Source organism: Canis lupus, chromosome 12, assembly GCF_011100685.1.
Source record: "Canis lupus familiaris isolate Mischka breed German Shepherd chromosome 12, alternate assembly UU_Cfam_GSD_1.0, whole genome shotgun sequence".
NCBI lineage: Eukaryota > Metazoa > Chordata > Mammalia > Carnivora > Canidae > Canis > Canis lupus.
Genome location: NC_049233.1, coordinates 67,694,925 through 67,717,635, shown reverse-complemented (window position 1 = coordinate 67,717,635; position 22,711 = coordinate 67,694,925). Strand labels below are relative to the sequence as shown.

Genomic DNA, 22,711 nt, shown 5'->3' with positions numbered 1-22,711 from the left:
TATAGGTAGCAATAAAAACACAACATAAGCTTTTAGAACTTCATGGAGTCTTAGATCTTGTTCAAACCACTTGCCTTAAAAGAAGTCCAGAAATATTAATGCCTCCCTTAAGATCACATGGTATGTTTCAGTGTTTATTATTATAAAAATAATAAGAACTGTTTGCCTATGGAACATCTGTAATCTTTAATGAAGAGACTGATGAAGACAATTATCATTTGTTGAGATGTAATTTCTATAAACTTTCTACGATACTGATTGATTTATAAGTACTGTCATTTTCATCCATGGAATATTTTTTAGGCCTACCTTGGCAGAAGCTTTTTTTTGGAACAATTTAGTGGTTTTAGTATATTCACAAAGTTGTGTAACCATTACCACTATCTAATTTTAGAATATTTCATCATTCCAAAAGAAACCCTGTACCCATTAGCAGTCTCTCCCTATTTCTCCATTCTCCCAGCTCCTGGCAACACTATTCTACTTTCTGTCTCTATGGGTTTGTCTATTCTGGACGTTTTGTATAAATGAAACCCTACTAAATGTGGTTTGTATCTGGCTTCTTGCACTTACCATAGTATTTTCAAAGTTCATGCTGTATGATGTATGAATATAGTTGACCCTTGAACAGTGCTATTTATGCAGTTGAAACCCTCATGCAGTTGAAAATCCGCATAAAACTTTTGATTCCTCCAAGATTAACCACTAATAGCCTACTATTGACCGGTAGGTGTACTCATAACATAAACGGTTGATTAGCACATATTTTGTATGTCTTATATACAATATTCTTATAATAAAGTAAGGTAGAGAAAAGATATTATTAAAGAATACCATAAAGAAAATACATTTTCAGTACTATACAGCTATTCATTGAAACAAATCTGTATATAAATGGACTTATGTCGTTCAAGCTTGTGTTCAAGGTCAACTGCACATCATTTATTTTATCTATTTTTATTTTTCATTTAATTCAAAAAGATTTATTTATTTAGAGAGTGAGGAGGGGCAGAAGGAGAGAGAGAGACTCAAGCACACTCTGCACTGAGCACAGAGCATGATGTGGGGCTAGATCTCACGACCTTAAGATCATGACCTGAGCTGAAGCCAGGAGTTGGATGCTTAACTGACTGAGCCACCCAGTTGCCTCTTCCCCTTTTTAAAATTTATTAATTAAAGTAACCTCTATACCCAATGTGGGGCTCAAATTCATACCCTGAGATCAAGAGTTGCCTGCTCTTCTGCCTGAGCCAGCCAGCTACCCTTGTTTTTTCATTTTTAAAAAAACATTTATTATTATTAGAGAGAGAGAGAGAATGGCAGACATTGAGCATAAAAGAGTGTGAGTGGGCAAGGGGTAGAGGGAGAGGAAGAGAAAATCTCCAGCAGACTCCCCACTGAGCACAAAGCTCCATGTGGGGCTCAGTCTTAGGACCCTGAGATCATGATCTGAGCTGAAATCAAGGGTTGGATGCTTAACCAACTGAGCCACTCTGGTGCCCCTTGTCTGTCTTTTTGATTTTAGCTATCTTGGTGTGAACTCACATTTCCTTATGGTGTTTTTTTTTTTTTTTTTTTAAAGTATGGAATGCTTTACAAATTTGCATGTCATTCTTGTGCAGGGGCCATGCTAATCTCTGTATTGTTCCAATTTTAGTATATGTGTTGCTGAAGCAAGCACTTCATTGTGATTTTGATTTGTATTTTCCTAATAACTAAAATGTTGAACATCTTCTTCTGTGCATTTTGGCCATTTGTGTATGTTCTTTGGAGAAATGTGTATTCAAGTCCTTTGCCCATATTTTCATTGAGTTTTCGTTTTATTCTTTTTTGTTATTGTTGTTGGGTTGTAAGAGTTCTTTATATATTCTGGATACTGCGCTCTTAGGTGCCTTATGATTTGTAAATATTTTCTCTCATTTTGTGGATCGCCTTTTCACTTTCTTGGTGGTATCCTTTGAAGCATAAAAGTTTTTAATTTTTGATGAGTCCAATTTATGTCTTTTGTTGTTGTTTCTTACAGTAGGAAATTGCTGCTTGATCTAAAGTTGCAAAGATTTACTCCATAGTTCTCTTCTACAAGTTTTGTAGTTTCAGCTCTTACATTTAGGTGTGGGAGTGTTTTCTTTTCTTCAGTAAAGGGGACATGTGACAAGGCTCCAGCCTTTTAAGACTTTTAGGGTATTTGCCTGAATTAGACATATATGGCATAACTAGTAGTACCATTCACTCATTTATTTGACACTGACTGAATAACCCTATGTAGGAATTAGTAATGTAAGAATACAAGACATAGTTCTTTTCCTTATAATCTAGAGAAAAAATAAAATAGATTACAGTACAGGGCTATGAATTATTGTATATAGGTATGCATAGAATGCTGTTGGGGTAGCTAGGAGGAACAACGAACTGACCCAAGAGTGTGTGGGTGCTTGGGAAACCTTCCCAGTATGGGGAAATCCCGTGATAACTGAATTTGGAAGGCCAAAGAGTGAGCCAGACAGAAAAGTGATTTGTAGTTTAGTAAGATGAGTGGTAAATACATAGAATAGAGGTAAAAAAAAGTAATAAACTGAGAGATTGGGAGGAGATTTTAGTTCTTGTTTGGGCCGGATGAATTCTAAAAGTATATAAAAAGTTTTTTTTATACCTTGGGAGGAACTAGAAAGGATTAGGGTCTGAAAATAAAAATCTGTAAGGTGGGAATGGTGTCTTTTCCTTATGAGTTGTGAGGATTAAAGAAGATGATGGTTTTATACTGTAAGTATTATGTGTTAATCCTGTTACCATGAATTTTTTAACATGAAATTTTGATGATCATTGGTTCTTTAGTATCTTTTTATTTCTAGGGTGTCATGAAGTCCTTAGGAACAGATTGTTCTGAATTTCTTTTTTTTTCTTCTGAAATTTTTTTTTATTTGTTTTTAGATTTTATTTATTTATTCATGAGATACACACAGAGGCAGAGACATAGGCAGAGGGAGAAGCAGGCTCCCCATGGGGAACCTGATGCAGGACTTGATACCAGGACCGTGGGATCATGCCTTGAGCTGAAGATGGAAGCTCAACCGTTGAGCCACCCAGGTGTCCCACTTCTGAATTTCTTAATTAAGTGTACACTGCATATTATAAACAAGGAAGTGGTTATAGATGTTATTAATAAGAAAATGATTATTGAGCTGTAAAAAGCAAATATTTAAAATTGATTATGGTTTTTCTGCAAAAGTAATTAGATAGTAAGGAAAGCTCTAAGTGAGAAAGTAAGAAACACTCAAAATCCCACTATCAAGTGATAATTACTTAATATTTTGGTGCATTTCCTTTCTGGTGTCTTTTCGTCCATTTGTGCTGTGTATCCAAACACATATTTGCTTTTACAAAAACAATTTACAAAAGTAAGATCATTTTACATATATAATTTTAATCTTTTTTTTTAAAGAGTTCATTTTATTTCTTTATCTTTAAAGATTTTATTTGAGAGAGAGGGTGAGAAAGCGAGTGAGTGGGGTGTGTAGAGAGAGAAGCAGACTCCCTGCTGAGCAGGGAGCCTAACTTGGGACTAAATCCCAGGACCCTGGTACCATGACCTGAGCCGAAAGCAGATGCTTAATCAACTGAGCTACCCAGGTACCCCACTATCATCATCATCATCATAATCATCATCATCATTATTACTATTTTATAACCAGGGATGTTGAGTGTCTTCATTTGTGAATTGGCTGTTGGTTTTCATCTTTGAAGTATTTCACATTCATTTCCCTTGTACTTTTTTCAATAGGCAATGTGTATGGAAATTGAGATTGGGCTTGGAATTTTATTATCAGGATTCATAATCCCATCTATACCTCTTTTTAGCTGTTTGACTTGGGCAGATTAATTATGTCTTAGTTTCCTCACCTCTAAAGTGGGGATAATGGTAGTGCTTACCTCGCAGGGTTGTCTTGAGAACTGCATGACGTGAAGAGCTTGCCACAGAGTCCGGCAGATAACAAGCACTGCTATTACTATTCATTTTTTCACCCTTTTGTATGTCTATAGGATAAATCCCTACTAGGGTAGCTGTGTTTGAAAATCGATATCACCAAATTGCTGTTTTAATAAGTTGTTCCTTTTGCACTAAAACCTGCATAATAACTCTCTGCAGTATCATATCAGTATTATGATTGTGTCCAAGCTCTGTTCTGTTTCTGCATTCATCTGTATTGTTGAGAAATCAAAAGATTCATGTATAAAATTGTATGTATTTCTAACTTTTGATTATAAAAAATTTCAAATGTACAGGAAAGTTTAAAGACATAGTCCAATTAATTATGATCACCTATATATCCACTGTCTAGACCAGGAGTTAGCAAAATTTTTTTCTGTAAAGGGTCAGATATTTCCTGTATTTCTATAAAGGCCTAGTAAATGTTTTAGATTTTGGAGGCCATACAATCTCTGTCACAAGTTCTCAATTCTGTAGTGGTAGTGAGTAAGCAGCCATCGACAACAGGTCAATGAGTGGATATGGCAGGTTCAACAGAACTTTATAAGAATAGGCACAGCTGGATTTGGCTGGGGCTGTAGTTTGCCATCCCCAGATCAAACAGCTAACAGATTGCTATATTTACTTTCTCTAAGTGTGTTTAACTACAGGGTTAAATTGCAATCATCATGGCACTTTACCCCATATTTTAATATGCATCTCCTAAAAATAAGTGCATTCTCCTGCATAACCGTAATACCATTATTACGGTTAAGAACATTATAATTTTCTTCTTTTTTAATAGAACCAAGGCTACATAATCTAGCACAAAAATTGTGAAAATGCTTAGATTTGCTCTTCAACCTTTGTAACCAATTGAACTGCTTTTATCCCTGTTCCTCTTTCCCTCTCTTATTCTTCAGGTAGAAATCTGTATTGGGTAGTGCTGTTTGCTGTTTTTATTTGACCTAATTACATAATCCAATGAAGGGAATATTTTGGTTTTTTTTTAATGTGTTCGGTTTATATTTTTAAAAGTCTGGGTTTTCTGTATTTTATTTGATTTGAAAGAGAATTATGTGTAATTTATAAACAAATGAAGAGTTTACAGTCGCTAATTTCCATTTGATTGATGGTCCTTGTTATGTGGTAGAAGAAACTGAAGGAAGGTAAAGCCAATTATGTGCTTTTTTTTTTTTAAGATTTTATTTATTTATTCATGAGAGACACACAGAGAGAGACAGAGACACAGGCAGAAGGAGAAGCAGGTTTCCTGCAGGGTCCTGATACGGGATTTGATCTCAGGACCCCGGGATCACGCCCTGAGCCGAAGGCAGATGCTCAACCACTGAGCCCCCCAGGTGCCACCTAATTATGTGCTTTTAAAAAAGTGGCCAACTTTTGAATTATCATGCTAAAAGAAGGAGGGAAAGTAATATGGATATTCCCATTGTTTTCAAATTTAACTTTATTATGCTTTTACTTGATAAGAAGATAATGCTTCAGATAAAGCTCTTGTAGTCTGTGAAAAATTATGCTACAAGTTTATCCAGGGTCCTTGCTTTATTTTTCTCTACTTCTCCATCCCTTCCCAGATTTAGCACTCTGCATTGTCTTCTGCTCATACCATCTCTTAGGCTGTGGAAGCAAAGCATCATCATATTTTATCCTTTTAAAAACCTCAGTTTCCTTGATTAGAAGGAAATAATTTAGTGTGTTGGTATAGCTGTGGGACTGTAGGCTACAGTTAGGAATAGCATGTGCAAAATGAGATAAATAAGAGTTTATTTATTCTTTTAGATTACTGACTCAAAGGTAACTACCAGAGGGAGGCAGTTTGACTATTAGAAACAGGCTCAAAATTATTGTTACATCTCTGCAATTCTACAGAGAAGAAGCAAAATGTATAAAATTATGATAAAAAGAAACACAACAGCAAGTAATTCAGGATGGCTAGAAGGTGGGGTGGGGTTGGGGTAAAAGTAAGAACGCAGTTCTATTTTGATAGAAAAGAGCTATTGTACATTCCCTTTTCTCTTAACTAATTGTTGTTCTCTTGAATTAGTTAAGGGTATCAGTGTTCTTTGAGAAGTTGCTTCTGTTTTGGTGTGTAACTGTAAAATAGCTTTTACATTTCACAGAGTTCTTGTAGTAATCTTTAAATTTTTGTTCTGAGGAACTGGGTTTGGTGTGGGGTGAGGGGGTCACTTGGGCCAGTTATTGGCAGAGGTTTCTTGACTCTGAATTAAGGGCTGTTTAGGTCTCTGCGTAGGATCTTGCTTTTACCAGATTCTGCTATATTTTATCACCATTGGAAACAAGGCTGTAGAGGTCATGGTGTGAAACTTTGGCTCATTGTTATCTTCACATAATGCAGTGTTAACATAGACCCTGAATTCTGGGACACAGTGAAGGATCCTCAGAATCCAGTTAGCTAAAAGATTGGCTGGTTCATGGGACGGTTATGGAACGAAGGCATTTCATTCCTGGGTGAGAAAGACTTAGGTCACTAATGCTAATCTATCTAATCTCTCTTGCTTTTTCAGATTCGATTAAACAGGAACTTTCATGCAGATAAAATTTTCTGAATTTTAAAATAGTCACATAGAAGGAAATTGCACCCCCTTTTTTGGTGGTTATTCATCTTTGCATTGAACACAGTCCTCACTGTTGGGACATTTTTTATTCTAACTTCAATGTCATCATTTTAGTGCACTTCTTATTTACTTGTATATCCTTTCATGAACCTCTTATGGACTGTTGCCTGGATATACAAGTACTGTCATAGTAATACATTATTTTTGAGGTTTGAGGAGATCTGGGTAACGGTTATTGAATTACAACATAGCGTCAAATTTTCTTCTAGAGTTACTTTCTTGCTTGGTCTCTATTATTACTACTGTTTTTACCAACCCTTAAGTGAATGTAGTTACTCACCTGAGCTATTATTCTAAATAGTATATGTGTGAGAATTGGCAGGCTTTCCTTAGAGTCATGGATTGGAATTCTATAACAGATACATAGAATTTAGGAGAGACTTGGCCTCATGCAATGTTTTCTTATAGTTGCACTGGGAGGAATTAAGGAGAAATATATATTTTGCTTGCTTTTATTTATGCTTTAAAGCTTATTTCAGAAAGTTTGAATTCTGGTTCTATCAGTTGTACTCTTTATTTTTTATTATTTTTAAAAAGTAGGTTCCATGCCCAACTTGGGGCTTGAACTCACAACCCTGAGATCAGGAGTTGCATGCTCTACTGACTGAGCCAGCCAACAAACTACCCTCTCACCCACCGCACCCAATTGTGTTCCTTAAAGTTAATTTTCTCATCATTTAAAAAGTGGCTTCCTTGTACCCAACCAAAATATTATAAATAGAGATGAAGCATATGAAAGCTTAGTTAACTGGTGAGTTATTTATTGATAACTTTCTCTTGGCTCCTATATTTTATGTTTATATGTAAGAATTTAAGAGCTAGCATGTGATAGACAATAGTTGTCAGAGGCAGACTTTTCTGAGTTCAGATCCTAGCTATTTAACTTTCACAGATCATGTGCTACTTAGCCTTTAAAATGAGGTGAAGAACTATCTCACAGAACTTTTATGAGGCTTAGTTGAAATTACGTATGTTTGGAACCTGGTACGTTGCTGCATAGTGGGCACTAAAAGGCACTGGCTCTTTCACTTTTACTTAAAAAAATGAGTTCATAAAAAAATGGAAAACTAAAATCTTTTGAAAGTTTCATTTTTCCTTTAAAAACTAAGAAAAAAAGTCTAAAGGCCATCTCCTTTAAGCTTTCTCATTGCAAGGAGATGGGGATAAATGCACTCTTTCAAAGACCTCATTATTCTGTGTTTTAACTGCCTACTATAATGCTTGGCACATAAGTAGTCCTCAGTATTTGTGAGAGGGATGTCTTGCAAAGAGAAAATTTTCTCTGTTGCTTTTTTTCTCTTGAACTCCTCAAAAGTTGTTTACTTATATAAGTTTACTTATCCACTCAAGATACTTGGTTTTGGAAGAGAAATGATATTTTATAGTTAAGAAAATTAACGTACGGTGTTATCAACTGGCTTGAAATCCTGATGTCATCCATCATGTCTCAGTAACAGACGCACTCCCAGCCAAGTCAGTTCCCTTTAAGTAGCTTTTCCAGAAGTCACATCCTTGACATCCACTTCCAGCTCATTGACCAGTTGTAGCAGCCTGGAAGACTGGAAAGGGTGCACTTTTGCCTGGGGACATGCTGTCCAGAATAAAACCAGGGTCTGTTACTGAGGAGAAAAGAGAGAATGGGTATATAGGCCGCCAGCAGTGTCAGGCACAAAGAGGAGTGAGAATGGAGGTGGGGAGACCAATTTAGTACAACAGCTATGTAGTAATACTCATAGTCTCTTGCAGAAGAGATTTGGTAAAGTCGATAGCCTTGAAATGCAAGAATATAAATGTTTGATAACTAAGTAGAGACGCTACTCTGCTGGGAAACCTAGAGGATTGAAGCCATTATTTTGATACCACACTGTTCAAGTTCTGGAAACAAAAATTATGCTTTAATATTTAAATCCTTGAGTTAAAAAATTCCAACTAAGCTTTTCATAAAACTAAATATCTTGGTGCTAAAGAGAATTAACACAGAAAAGAATGGCATCAATAGGAATTACATTTAAAAAGACTATATAGCATGTCTTTTTCACTGGGTAAATATACATTAAAAGGGGATTTACAGTATATTTTTTTTCTGGGAGATGAAATAATTTTATTTTTCTTCTTTATACTTCTCTTTAGATTGTATACACTTAGCACATATTACTTTTTAAAAAATGGGGTAGGGGTGCCTGGGTGGTGCAGTTGGTTAAGTGACTGACTCTTGGTTTCAGCTCAGGTCATGATCTCAGAGTCATGAGATTGAGCCCCTTGTGGGGCTCTGCACTCAGTGGGGAGTCTGCTTGAGATTCTTTGCCTCAGGTGGAGAGGCAGAGGGAGATGGAGAAAGAATTTTTTTTTTTTTAAGATTTTATTTATTTATTTATTCACGGGAGACACAGAGAGAGGGGCAGAGACACAGGCAGGGGGAGAAGCGGGCTCTGTGGAGGCAGCCCGATGTGGGACTCGATCCCGGGACTCCAGGATCACACCCAGGGCTGAAGGCAGGTTGCTAAACCACTGAGCCACCCAGGTGCCCCAGATGGAGAGAGAATCTTCTTAAGATTCTGTACTGAGCATGGAGCCCAACGTGGAGTTCAGCCTCATGGCCCTGAGATCACAGCCTGAGCTGAAACCAAGAGTCTGATGCTTAACTGACTGTACCACCTAGGTACCCTCACTGTAATAATTTTTAAGTGTAAAGTGGCATTAGGTACATTCATATTTTTGTATGCCATCACTACCATCCATCCACAGAACTTTTTTCATCTTGCAAAACTGAAGCCCTATACCTTTAAAGAATAACTGCTCTTTTCTCCCCTTCTCCCAGTGTCTGGCACCCACCATCCTACTTTCTTATCTTTATGAATTTGCTATTACTCCAGGTTTCTCTATAGAAGTAGGATAACATGGATTTTGCCCTTTTGTGACTTACTTATTTCATCTAGCATAATATCCTTAAGGTTAATCTATGTTGTAGTATGTGTCAGAAAAAAATTGAAGATCTAATTTGCTTTATTAAATGATTCATGAGTCAGGGAGCATCCCATCTAGCAAGTAGAGAGGTGTGCTAAGGAGTAGAACAAAATGGAAGGTTTTTATAGGAAAGAGGGTGCGGCAAGAAAGTTCTAAGCAAAAGAGAAGAAAGGACAGTTTCAGGCAAAATCACATGCCCTTAAGGGAGTGGGCTGGGAGTCCTATTATACAGACTACCTCATCCTCCTTTGGGGGATAGAGAAGGCCCATGACACACATTACTTCATTGGTGCTGTTCAGAAAATTTCCAATTGATCAGTTAAGACACTGGAGGTCGAGGAGCGCTTGGGTGGCTCAGTTATTAAGTGTCTGACTTTGGCTCAGGTCACGATCTCAGGGTCCTGGGATTGAGTCCTGTGTTGGGCTCTGTGCTCATTGTGAAGTTTGCTTGTTCCTCTCCCTCTGCTCCTGCCCTTGTTCTCTCTCTCTCTCTCTCTCTCATCCAAATAAATAAATCTTAAAAAAAAAAAAAAAAGGCTTTGGAGGTTAGATCTGGTATTAAGCCCTGATTTACTGATTTGGAGCTTTAAACTAAGTGATGCCATTTGGGGCTGTGAATTTCTTTTTCTTTTCTTTCTTTTTTTTTTTTTTAAATAAGATGTATTTATTTATTTGAGAGGGAGAGCAAGCGAGAGAGAGAAAGCACACGCATATGTGGGGTAGGGGTAGTGGGCAGGGGGCATGAATCCTCAAGCAGACTCCACGCTGAGCATGCAGCCTGATGTAGGGCTCAGTATCAGGACCCTGAGATCATGGCCTGAGCTGAAATCAAGCTTTGGCTGCTGAACCTACTGAGCCACCCAGTGCCCACCCTGTGATTTTCTTTTTTTGGCAGTTACCCCCTGGGGAGCAGACTCTTGGTTTGACTGTGAAATATGCTCAAAATTTAAGGCATTAGCACCACTTTCAGTTACTGCTCTGGAAAGTTCCCACAGTTGTTGCTGTTTCTCTGCTTAATCTCTGTGATACTCACAAGTAACATGTTAAGGTTTGCAGTTTTTAAGTCACTCATTCTCTCTGTTCGTTTTCTGAGGAGATCATTTCCTTGGTGGTTAGTGGCCACAGTCATTTAATTTAAAGCTTTTGTGAGATTATAATTTGCCAGGGAGATTATTATGGTTCTGTAAACAAGATAATTTCCAATGTTTGGAGTGCATTTTGGAGCCATGGTCCCCAAGACCCAAACAAGTCAAAATCATATAGGTCAAAGAAAGACCCACTGAAGGAGTCACCTCTTTTTAGACAAGTGGCCTGCTCAGTGATCTCAATAGTTAAGTTTCAACTTCCCCAAAAATGTTACTCTTGGTAAAGCTGGTGGTGTTGGCTATAAGACAAACACCTCCTTGGTCAGCTAAAAGGTAATCAAGAGCTATCCTATTACCAAGACCAACTTTGGCTAGAAAGTCTAAGGATCTTTTTTGGGCAGCTATTGCTTTAGCAGCAGATTTTGCAATAATTTTAAGAATTAAGGAGAAGTTCTTGATCATGGCCTCATTACATTTATTCCTAACCAGGGAATTAGGGACCTATCAAAGGAGTGGATCTTGAATTATGACCAACTCCTGCTAGGTCCTTTTTAAATCAGCAGTGTAAATTCAGGGGAGCCTACCAGTGAGAAGTCTCATTTTTCTTATAAAAAGTTAGTGGCACAAAAAAAAAAAAAAAAAAAAAAAAAAAAGTTAGTGGCACAGTTAGAGTTTCTCCTAGCCTGAAATAAAAGGTGGTTCTGCTTTCTAGAAGTTACCCCCTTAACAATGGCGTGGGTGGTAAAGATGAGGGTGTTATCTTTTCAGACCAATGCCAGAGGAAAGGAAAGAAAAAGGAGTAAGTTTCATGTTTAGTTAAAGTATGAAGTGTTGATCCATCGTCTAGGATGGAAACAGCCTAACTTGATGTCAACTACTTATCTTCCTAGTCAAATTGATTTGGAGGTCTTTAGTGTCTGCACAGCAGCAGGTGTCAGGTGGAGCTTTCTGTGAGATGTGTATCCGAGGTTCGATGCCTGTTAATTTTGCGGCTGTGGCAATGGTTAGGAGCCCTTGGTAAGATCCCTTGCAACGAGGTTCAAGGTCTGCCATCCCCTGATGATGTTTCTGGAGTACCCAGTCACCAGGCTCTAGACTGTGACCAACAGGATCCTTTGAATTGGGATCTCAGATGGCTTCACCTATTGATAATAGGCTTGAGCATAAGACATTAGAGACTTACAGTGGCTGTTCATACTAGCCTGAAGCAACAAGGGATCAGCAGAAGGTGGTATGCCAGTAGACATTGGTCTGCTGGTGATTTTCTTGTGGAATGAATTTGTTTTCCAAAGGGGATACTGGGAACTATCAGCAAGATCAAAAGCAATAGCTCAGTCAGGGGCATCCAGTAGTTTTGGCAAGTTTAGAAGTTTGAAGTTTGAGGATCCTATTAGTTCTTTCAACCTTGCCTGATGATTGAGGGTGATAAGGGTAATGATCATTCCAAGAAGTTTGCAAGTCTTTCATTAGGCTTGTATGATTTGTCCAGTGAAGTGGGTACCTCCATCACTGGAGATTACAGCCCCAAGTATACACAGTTTGTTTATCCATTCATCCATCAATGGAGACTTGGGTGACTTTCACTTTTTGGCTCTTATGAATAATGCTGCTATGAACATGGCATATAAATGTCTCTTTGAGAATCCCTGCTTTGAATCCTTTTGGCTATATACTTGGAAGTGGAATTGCTGGATAATATGGTAATTCTATTTTTAATTTTTTTGGGGAACTGCCATGCTGTTTTCTATTGCAACTGCACCATTTTACATTTTCACCAACAGTACACAGGAGTCCCAATTTCTCCACATCCTCACCTTATTTTCCTCCTTTAAAAAAAATTGATAGTAGCCATCTTAATGGGCATGTGGTACTATCTCATTATGTTGATTTTTTAAGCTTATAAAATGTTTAAGAGCGAGTTAAATAATAGCATGGCAGCAATTTTATTTATTTATTTATTTAAAAAGATTTATTTATTTATTTTAGAGAGGGAGAACAGGAGGAGGAACAGAGGGAGACAAACAGACTCCCAACTGAGCAGGGAATCCAATGCAGGGCTCAATCTCAGGACCCTGAGATCACAACCTGAGTGGAATTAAGAATCAGATGCTTAACCGACTGAGGCACCCAATCATTCCTATTTATTTATTTTTAAGTATGCTCCACGCCCAATCTGGAGCTTGAACTCACAATTCTGAGATCAAGAGTTGCATGCTCTACTGACTGACCCAGCCAGGTGCCCCACATAGCAGCAATTATAAAAATTGGAGCAAAATCACTCAATCTTGCTACTCTAACACAAATATCATTTTAATGTTATTTGGATATGTATGACCATATATATAATTACTCATGACTGGGCTTGTAAGCATTTCCCATTTTTGTAAAACATATTTTGTACAACAATCATATGAATTTTAATTTTCCAGAAAAATGTTGCAAATGCTGAGAAATCTATTTGGCATGATTGGCTCCATTGGATTCAATTGAACATTTATGAATAAATTGAACATTTATAATTGTGTGGTTTATTCCATAGAGAAAAGTGCCTGGTTTGTATGGTTTTAATTCCACAGACTGGATGATACAGTGGCTAAGAATGTGGTTCTTGAAGTAGTCTGTTTGAATTGCACATCGGCTGCTTCTGGCTATGTTTAAGCAAATTTCTTAAGGTCTTGTGTCTCAGTTTCTTTATTTGTAAAGTGAGGATAATACGTCAAAGTTGTGAAGACCAAAATGACTTAATACCTGTGGAGCTCTTAGAATCGTGCCCGGCACATCATACATTCCAGAGAAGACTTTGCTGCCATTATTGTTTTATCAGGTGGGATTTTACCTGTTTGGTTTTTAGAAATATATGCAGCATGTAGGTACTTAGTGTGTCTCAGATCTTGTCAGTTAGACTGTCACAAACAGCACATTAGAGGCTGGTGCAGTCTAAGATTTTTTGGGGGGTTTAAGAGAAGATGAATCTGAGGCAGTGCTGGGCAAAGTGCTAAATTAATACTATGATACAGCCCTCTCTTGGGGACTGTGACCTTTCTGGCTGCCATTTCGCCCCGACTGCTACTCTAGGCTCTTTTGGCCAGTTCAACCTTTTTGCTTTTGGCCTTCCTTCCCCATCTAGTTCCCCAAATTACTTGGACCTCGCACTCTATATTGCCTCTACACGACAACTTTTATTAAATTGTTAATTTAAGTCAAGTGCACTGATTTGAATTTTTTACAAAATATAGCTGTGATTTTTTTTTAAATTTATTTATTCATGAGAGACACAGAGAGAGGCAGATACACAGGCAGAGGAAGAAGCAGCCTCCCTGCAGGGAGCCCAATGTGGGACTCGATCCCAGGACCCTGGGATCACGCCCTGAGCCAAAGGCAGATGCTCAACCACTAAGCCACCCAGGCGTCCCTATAGCTGTGGTTTTTAATATCTTATTTCTCTTGCTCTTCGGTATAAATCTGTGAGATGGTGAACAACTCATTGAACAACCCTGGTTGTACCGAGAGATGAAGTGGCCTACCTGATGTTGCAAAGCAACTGAATGATTGGAACTTGAACTCAAGCCACCTGAGTTTAGGGACAGTGTTTTGTGATACTATGTTTCTTCCTATGTTTCTTCTTTTCGACTTACTCATTGACATTTTTAAGGATTTCTAAATATCACGAAAAGATAGCATGTGCCCCTCTTTTAAATTTAATAGCCAGTAGAATTTATCTGATTCCTGTTCTCATAGTCTGCATTTTGTCTTTTATCCCTATTGTTGGAAAAGAATGAGATGAAAATCTGAGTTCTAAATATTTTACCTGATGAAATCCTTAAGTTTTTACATGGATGTTTCCTGAAGAGCTTTTCATGTTTCATGCTTATATTTATTTTATAATATTGGAACAAGGTAGATTTCCCCTTTACTGCCTGCATTATGTATCAACCTGGCTCATTTCAAAATTACTGTCAGACTTGGCATCAGAATATCTTTTTGTTTCTACTTTCCCCTTTTTCCTCTACCTTGTCCTCTTCCAGGTCTGTTTCTAATTGTTGTATATTCCCCATCTGACGTCATAGGAAATAATTTACCTTGAGGTGTAGGGTCTATCACACTCCATTTTGTGAAGAATATTTTTCTGCTTAATTTCTTTTATATTCCTTATGTGTGTGTGTGTGGATTAGCTCGTCACATAATTTAATTTTTAATTAATTAATTTTTAAGTAAGTTTCTACACCTGAGATCACAACTTACAACCCTGAGATCAAGAGTCCTATGCTCCAGCAACTGAGCCAGCCAGGCGCCCCACCTCTCATAACGTAATTTTAAACATTAAGTTGCTATTTTGACTATATATGAATTCATAATTTGTTGCTCTTTTAATATTTCAGATAGTTTCAATCACTTCTTTTGGTGAGAGTATATACTCATTAAGACTCAATTTTGTTCTTTTCACGTAACTAAGTAATATATAATGAACTCTGAATATTAATCATATATTGTGGATGTGCTCACTTGCCAAATCTAAAATCTGATTTCCTTGGCAGATATGTAGACTTGTGATAGGCATTTGGCATTTAATGTTTTGGGCAGCCTAACTTTAAATCTACATAAACTTCTCTGCCTTTTGCCTCTGCTGTGTCCGTAGATTCCAGGAGGGCTTCGTGTATGGACCTCAAGCGTTGGAGGTAGCAGACTTTTCAGCAGAAGGTAAAGCAGAGTGTTGCCTTCTGGTGTCATTGTGTGTGTGTGCCGGGGTGGGTACGTGGCAGGTGAGAACTCTTCACAGATGTCATCACAAAATAATTTAAAACGATGCATTAAGTATTTCACAAAATTTGAGGCCACGCTGTGTAATTTTATGCAGTGTTATCAAAATCTACACAAAATGGAAAGCCTTAGGTAGAACTAAAGACTAAATTTCACGCTGCTGTTAACAGTAGGGGTGATTAAGGAAAGAAAGCATTAACATATAACATATAGTATCGACGGTCTAGCTTCCTCAGACCTAGCTTCATGATGATTTCTTCCCGGGAAGTTGTCCAAGTCATTATTCATCTGTTGTCTTCTTCCCTGCTGCTCCTTTTACTGAAAGATCGCTTCATAATAGAGGCAGCCTAGTTCATGACTCATGGCTAGAGGACAGACATTCTTGCTGTAGGTCTCAGGTGCCAAGAATGTTAGCTTCCAATATGTTAATTACCTCTCTTTTCAGAACGTGTTAATATGCTCTTCTCTCAAGTTAGTTCTTGTTTCAGTAGAGAAATAAACACATCCCACATATTTGTAAAATATGTTTTTATAGAGACCTTCTTAATGAGTTACTTTTTAAGAAAATAATGTGACACACCTTTCCTAGGTAATGCTTCTTTGATTTTTTTTTTTTTAGATAGAAACATTTTGCCTTTTATGTGCCAGATACTACTTTTTGTGAACTTATAAAACCATTTATGAACTTTCTTCAGATGTTACCTGTGTAGAGGTTTTGTTGTTTTGTTTTTAAAAATCTATAGCAGCTAACAAAATGTACCCTTAGATGTAAAGTTCATAATGTGGCTAGTTTTTAGAGAGATTTTGAATGGGAATTTGAGGAATGGTTTTCTTATGTCTCCTGGAAATTTTATTTGTAGTGGCTGCACATTATACCTTATACATGGATTGTACACCTTCTGCAAAGTCAAGGTTGTATATGTGTATGTGTGTATATATATATATACACACATACACATATATACATATATATATGTATATAAAATATTTTCTTTATTTATTCATGAGAGACCAGAGAGAGAGAGAGGCAGAGACACAGTCAGAGGGAGAAGCAGGCTCCATGCAGGGAGCCAGATGCGGGACTTGGTCCCGGGTCTCCAGGATCACACCCTGGGCCAAAGGTAGGCGCTAAACTGCTGAGCCACCCAGGGATCCATATATATGTATACACACACACACACACACACAAATATATTTTAGGGTAGTACATACTTATTAAATTTCTGTTCTGTGCCCAACACAGACTCCATCTTAAAATCAATTGACTTTAACTATTTCTTTTACCTTTCTCCTATTCAGAGAAGCTTCTTCTATTTACTAGGAGATAGTTAATGAGAAGATAGATGAGTTTTGTACTGTTTTTTATGATTAGCTGCAATTTTACCTCTTAACTGCTTTTTCCTTTCTTTTACTCTTTTCAGTGGCCATTTGGGGAGATATTTTCTGTTTGCCAATAATATTGGAAGTAATTTCTTGAAGGCCTTTTCATGGTTCATTTTCAGGCTAGTTGGTTGTATTCACTACTGTTGAATTATGCAGCCTTATATTTGCTTAAGTAATACGAGTGTGGTATATTTGGTTACCAATTGAGAATCTCAATAGATTATCTTTTTTTTTTAACATATATATTTTTTTAAAATTGGAGTTCAATTTGCCAACATATAGCATAACACTCAGTGCTCATCCCATTCAATAGATTATCAAGCACTAGTATAAAAGATGTGAAGTTCTGCTTCTACCAAGGCAGAGAAAGACTCTCCTCCCCAGGTCCTCACCCCTCAGTTTCAATGAGAAAGATGTGATGAAAATACTCAAGGTATTTTTTCAAAAATAATTGCCTTTATTTTTTTAGGTCACTTTTAGGCTTACAGAAAAATTTTGTTCTCATATACTCCCTTACTGCCCCCTCTTCCCATAATCAGTATCTTGTTTTGGTGTATTTGCTGTAATTAATGAACTGTATTGTTCCATTATTATTAATTAAAATCCACAGTTTACCTTAAGGTTTACTCTTTTTGTTGTAGATGTTCTGTGGGTTTGACAAATGTATAATCACATGTATACACCAATATGATGTCATATAGAATATTTTTGTTACCCTGAACATATCCTTTGCTCTACCTATGTATCTCTGGCTCCTTTCCTTTGAGCCACTGGCAACCACTGATCTTTTTTTGTCTCTATAATTTTACCTTTTCCAGAATGGCGTAGTTACAATCACACAGCAGGTAGCCTGGGATTGATTAGCTTCTTTCATTTAGTAATAAGCATTTTGGCTTCCTCCATGCCTCTCCATGGCTTGATAGCTCATTTCTTTTTAGTGCTGAATGACATTTCATTGTCTAGACGTACCATAGTCTATTTATCCATTCACCTACTGAAGGCTATCTTGATTGCTTCCTTTTTGGCAATTATGAGTAAAGCCACTATAAACATTTATGTGCTTTTTTTTTTTTATGTGCTGATTTTTGTGTGGATATAGTTTTCAATTCATGTAGGTAAATACCAAGGAGTGTATTTGTTGGATCATATAAGAGAATGTTCGGTTTTGTAAGAAACTGCCAAATTCTTCCAAAGTGACTATATCATTTTGCATTTCCACTGACAATAAATGAGCTTTACTGTTGCTTCATATCCTTGTCAGCATTTGATTTTCTGGATTTTAGCCATTCTAATAGGTGTATGGTGGTATCTTATTTTGTGTTTTAATTTGCAGCCCTCTAATGACATGTGATGTTGACCATATTTTCATACACTTATTTGTCATCTGCATATCTTCTTGGTGAGATGCCTGTGTAGATCTTTCGCCCATTTTAAAATGGAGTCATTTGTTCTCTTCTTGTTGAGGTGTTTTGTTAGTTTGTTTGTTTGTTTTTGTAAAGTAGGCTCCATGCCCAGTGCAGGGCTTGAACTCATGACCCTAAGATCAGGACCTGAGCTGAGATCAAGAGACTGACACTTAACTGACTTGAATCACCCAAGTGCCCCTTACTGTTGAGTTCTAACAATATTAAATTGTATATTTTGAATATCAGTCCTTTAATAGATACATATTTTGCAAATATTTCCTCCCAGTCTGTGGCTTGTCTTTTTAGTCTCTTTTTAATTTTTTTTTATTTATTTATAATACAGAGAGAGAGAGAGAGAGAGAGAGAGAGAAGAGAGAGGCAGAGACATAGGCAGAGGGAGAAGCAGGCTCCATGCACCGGGAGCCCGACGTGGGACTCGATCCCGGGTCTCCAGGATCGCGCCCTGGGCCAAAGGCAGGCGCCAAACCGCTGCGCCACCCAGGGATCCCCTGTCTTTTTAGTCTCTTAAGTGTCCTTTGCAAAGCAGAAGTTTTAAGTTGTAGTCAGAAATCATCTCCAAATTCAAGGTCGTCTAGATTTTCTCTTACATTATCTTATAGGAGTTTTATTGTTTTGTATTTTCATTTAGATCTGTGTTCCGTTTTGAATTAATTTTTGTGAAGAGTGCAGGGTCTGTGTCCAGATTAATTTTTTCCATGTGGATGTCAATTAGTTCAAGCACCATTTGTTGAAAGACTTTTTTTTTCTAATGTTATCCTTTGTTGCTTTGTCAAGATTATTTGATGGTATTTATGTGGGTCTAGTTTGAGGCTTTCTATTCCATTCTATTAATTTATTTGGCTATTCTTTTACCAGGGCTACCCTGTCTTGATTACTATAGATTTATAGAAAATCTTAAAGTTGGGTAATGTCAGTCTTCTGTTTTTCTTCTTCTCCAATATTATGTTGGATATTCTCAGTCCTTTGCTTTTCCATGTCAACGTGAAAGACATTTTGTCAATGACCACAAAATAACTGGCTGGGATTTGATTGGGATTTTGTTGAATCTATAGATCACATCGGGAAAAACAAATATCTTGTCAATACTGAGTCTTCTTAGGCATATATACAGAATATCTCTCCCTTTATTTAGATCTTTCTTTGATTTCTTTTCTCAGTTTTCCTTGTATAGATCTTGTACATGTTTTGTTAGATTTATACCTAAGTATTTCATTTTTTGGGATGCTAATGTAAATGTTACTGTGTTTTTAATCTCAATTCCAACTTTTCATTGCTGGTATATAAGAAAGTAATTGACTTTTGTATATTAACTTTGTATCCTGTAACCTTGCTATAATCATTTATTTGTCTAGGAGGTTTTGTTTTTTTTTTTAAGATTTTATTTATTTATTCATGAGAGACACAGAGAGAGAGAGGCAGAGACACAGGCAGAGGGAGAAGCAGGCTCCATGCTGGGAGCCCGATGTGGGACTTGATCCTGGGTCTCCAGGATCACGCCCTGGGCTGAAGGTGGCGCTAAACCGCTGAGCCACCCGGGCTGCCCAGTCTAGGAGTTTTTTGAGTCTAGAATTTTCCCCGAAGACAGTTGTATCATCTGTGAACAGAGTTTTACTTCCTCCTTCTCAGTCCGTATACTTTTTATTTCTTTATCTTACTGTATTAGCTTGGACTTTCAGTATGATATTGAATAGCAGTACCTTGTTTCTGATTTTAGCAGGAAAACTCTCTAGTTTCTCCTTATGAAGTATGACAACCTTGATAGGTTATCTAATCAGTAGTATAAGAGATATGATGTACTTCTCATATTAGGTCATAGGAGGATTCCTTCTTCTCATTGAAATTTCTATAAGAAAGATAGGATTAGGGGTGCCTGTGTGTCTCACATAGTTAAATGTCTGTCTTCGGCTGAGGTCATGATCCTGGGGTCCTGGGATCGAGCCCCCGCATTGGGTTCTCTGCTCAGCAGGGAGTCTGCTTCTCCCTCTCCCTCTGTATCTTCCCCACCACTCCTGCTCTCTCACTCACTCTCTCTCAAATGAACAAGTAAAATCTTTTTTTTTTTAAAGCCTTTTTTTTTTTTAAGAAAGATTTTATTTATTTATTTGACAGACAGCAAGAGAGCACAAGCAGCAGGAAGCAGCAGAAGGAGAGGGAGAAGCAGGCTCTCAGCTGAACGGGGAGCCCAATGTAGGGCTCTGTCCCAGGACCCGGGATCATGACCTGAACCAGAAGCAGACGCCCAGTCTACTGAGCCTCCCAGGCACCTTGAATAAATAAAATCTTAAAAAAAAAAAAGAGAGACAGGATTAAATTGATGGTTATAAAAATATTTTAAGGATCCTTGGGTGGCTCAGCAGTTTAGCACCTGCCTTCGGCCCAGGGCGTGATCCTGGAGTCCCGGGATTGAGTCCCATGTCGGGCTCTGTGCATGGAGCCTGCTTTTCCCTCTGCCTGTATCTCTGCCTCTCTCTCTCTCTGTGTCTCTCATGAATAAATAAATAAAAATCTTTAAAAAAAAATATTTTAAATCATGGGATTCAGGCAGTTTTTCATATAATACCTTATATTTTGTAGCTGCACACATTATTTAGTTCCTCCATTCTCTTGTGAACTTCTGTAGAACAAAGATTTTACCTCGATATATTATTATAACAGTTGTATGGTCCAATAGATACTACAATAGGCAAAACTATTAAATGAAAAACTTAATTCTAGACTCTTACTGGTAACCTCCATTAGGAAGGAGATAGAAAAGGGAGATAACCAATAACATTAGTCCTCTAATCAATTAATCCATAAAATTTTGATTGTTAGTTGCTAGGTATTATGATTGCCACAAAGGCACACATGATAATGACACTCCCTCTCAGAAAACTTATCTATATAGGAAATGTTAATTTCAAGTGTTATGTTCTATTTTTGCATATATTTGCCAAACACTTATCTATCTATCTTTCTTTCTCTTTCTTTCTTTCTTTCTTTCTTTCTTTCTTTCTTTCTTTCTTTCTTTCTTTTCTTTTCTTTTCTTTTCTTTTCTTTTCTTTTCTTTTCTTTTCTTTCTTTCTTTCTTTCTTCTTTCTTCTTTCTTTTTTCTTTTTCTTCTTTCTTTCTTTTTAGATTTTATTTATTTGAGAGAGAGAATGGGAGAGAGTACAAGCAGGTGGAGGGACAGAGGGAGAGGGAGAAACAGACCCCCCATTGAGCAGGAGCCTGATGTGAGGCTCGATCCCAGGACCCTGAGATCATGACATGAGCTGAAGGCAAATGCTTAACTGACTGAGCCACCCAGGCTCCCCCCAAAACTCATTCCTGTGTCATTTCCTAGGCATTCTTTTTTGGGGGGTGAGGAGCAGAGGGCGAGAGTTTTTTTTTTTTTTTTTTTTTTTTTTTTTTTTTAAGATTTGTTTATTTTAGAGAGAAAGAAGGAGCAGAAAGGGCCAGAGAGAGTATCAGGCAGATTACACTCTGAGCATGGAAGCCTGATCCGGGGCTCGATTTTACAGCCCTGAGATTGGGACCTGAGCAGAAACCAAGAGTCCATCGCTTAAGTAAAACTATACCAGCTAGGTGCCCCAAGAGAGAATCTTAAGCAGGCTCCATGTCCACACTGGGGCTCAGTCTCACAACTCTGAGATCATGACCTAAGCCAAAATCAAGAATCAGACACTCAACCTACTGAACCACCTAAGTGCCCTCCTTTCCAAGCATTCTGATGGAAATATCTATTCATGAATTTCTTTCATATTCTAAGAAAAGTTCATTATTTTGATGTAAGAACTGATAATTATTGAGCCTATAGCTGGACACAGTGCTAGGCACTTTGCATATGTGATCTCAATTATACTTTGAACAGTTGTACAGTGTTGTTACTATTTTTCTCAGTTTACAAATGCAAAAACTGGTAACCTGAGGGTATAAGGAACTTATTAACTATGACTTAATATAACAGGTGTATAATTCCATATCCCACACTCTTGAAGTCATACATTAGGGAAGAGTACCATACAAGGTGGTATGTGATGAATGTCATGTGTATAATACAGAGATGTGCTTGGTGAATGCAGAGAAGAGAGCTTTTTTTTTTTGAGATTTTATTTATTCATGAGAGAGAGAGAGAGGCAGAGACATAGGCAGAGGGAGAAGCAGGTTCCATGCAGGGAGCCCAATGTGGGACTCCAGGATCATTCCCTGAGCCGAAAGCAGGCACTTAACCACTGAGCCACCTAGGCATCCCAGAGAAGAGAGCTTTAACCTTAGAGTATTTGTAAAATTTCTGGAAAATTTGTCTAATGAATAGGAATAATAAGGGGAAAGAAAGATTCATCACCGTGGAAAAGACAGCCAAAAGCAGAGAGTATTTGTGATTTGACGTATAATATAAAAATATAAGAAAAATTCCTGCTGTAATAGTAAAATGCAATAGAACAAATTTTGTCTTTTATTTTTTAGAAGAATTAATTAATTAATTAATTA

The 22,711-nt window shown here is 37.4% G+C and overlaps 1 protein-coding gene and 1 non-coding gene across 8 annotated transcripts in view; one reads left to right on the top strand and one right to left on the bottom strand.

Moving 5' to 3' along the window:
* CDK19 (cyclin dependent kinase 19) overlaps nt 1-22,711 on the top strand; it is a 161,891-nt gene that overhangs the window by 24,735 nt on the left and 114,445 nt on the right. For 2 of the 7 annotated variants that reach the window (XM_038554946.1, XM_038554947.1), the window contains exon 2: nt 15,307-15,368. The exons of the other annotated variants lie outside the window; for them this stretch is intronic. The gene's annotated coding sequence lies outside the window, so the exon portion shown is untranslated. The remainder of the gene's footprint in view (nt 1-15,306; nt 15,369-22,711) is intronic. 7 annotated transcript variants of the gene reach the window in all.
* Nucleotides 1,578-1,681, bottom strand: LOC119874389. Its single transcript, XR_005368243.1, has one exon. It is a non-coding gene; the product is annotated as a U6 spliceosomal RNA (small nuclear RNA).